This window comes from Dendrobium catenatum, unplaced genomic scaffold (genome assembly GCF_001605985.2).
Source record: "Dendrobium catenatum unplaced genomic scaffold, ASM160598v2 fragScaff_scaffold_853, whole genome shotgun sequence".
NCBI lineage: Eukaryota > Viridiplantae > Streptophyta > Magnoliopsida > Asparagales > Orchidaceae > Dendrobium > Dendrobium catenatum.
Window position 1 is genome coordinate 6,508,889 of NW_021319315.1, and position 1,368 is coordinate 6,510,256.

A 1,368-nucleotide genomic window follows, 5' to 3' on the forward strand; every position below is an offset into this window, starting at 1 on the left:
TTCGCTCTGTTCTCCATCAGTTACAATCTCAATTTCAGCTCAAACAGCTGATGGATATCTCGCTTTTTCTTGGAATCCAAGTCCTTCACACTAAGACAGGATTATTTTTATCACAAAGACAACACTACCAATAGTCTACAGATAGCAGGTTTCATAGATTATAAATCAGCCCCCACACCAATCACACTATCATCAGCCTCAAGAAACTCATCCGATCAACCCTTCACGGCTTCACCAACCCCCAACTCTACTGCAAACTAGTCGGCTCTCTTCAATACATATCCATTACCCGCCCAGATATAACCTTCGCCACGAATTCCATCTGTCAACATATGCAATCTCCAACCATTCGAAATTTTCAGACACTCAAACGCTTCCTCAGATACATCAAAGGCATGCTACATTATGGTCTACCGCTACAACACAACAATCTACAACTCCAAACTTATACAGACACAGACTGGGTTGCCGATCCAACTGACTGAAAATCTGTTTCTAGTTTTTGCACCTTTCTAGGCACCAATCTCGTCTCATAGTCCGCCAAGAAGCAGCCAATGATCACAAAGTCATCAACCGAAGCAGAGTATCATTCCCTGGCTTCAGCTTCCTCCGAAGTGCTTTGACTTTGGCGTCTCCTCGCTGAGTTCAAGATAAATCAACAGTCTCCAACTATCATTCACTGTGACAATACCTCGGCCCCGTCTTCCACGACATAATGAAGCATATCGAGATCGATTTCTACTTCTTTCGGCAGCACATTGAATCAGGCGCAATTACAATTTCTCAAATCAGCTCCGCAAATCATATAGCAGATATTCTCACCGAGCCATTTACTCCGTCTAGATTCTACAACCTCCGAAGCAGAATTAACTATTCAATTCATATTAATTTAATTAAGGGGGCCTGCTATAACCATCCACGTCCCTGTACACGTGGACATAGCCGTTACTATTCTTGATGCATTTTACTCTATTCATATCTCCTGTACTCCCTAGCATTTCATATACAATTTCATTCTTCTCCTGTACCTCCCTCTCTTGCCGGCTGGGTCTTTCAGATAACAGATCATTCATCATAACAGTTTTGTGTTTTTCACCTGAAAAGAGTAGAGTAAATTTTCGAAATAAGCAACATTAATAATTAAACTATAAGATTAAGCATGATCGTAAAAAAATTTAATTATAGACAAAGTCGGTCGTTTAAACGGCGACTTAGGTGCGACCAAACGACAGCGTGGCAGCTGATGTGGCGAAGGCAGACTTAAGTATAAGTCGCCCGCGTAACGGGCGACTTATAAGTCGCCGTGTTAAGGGGCGACTTAGGCTTATCTCATTTATTTGCCTTTCCCTTTCCCGATCCCGATCAGAC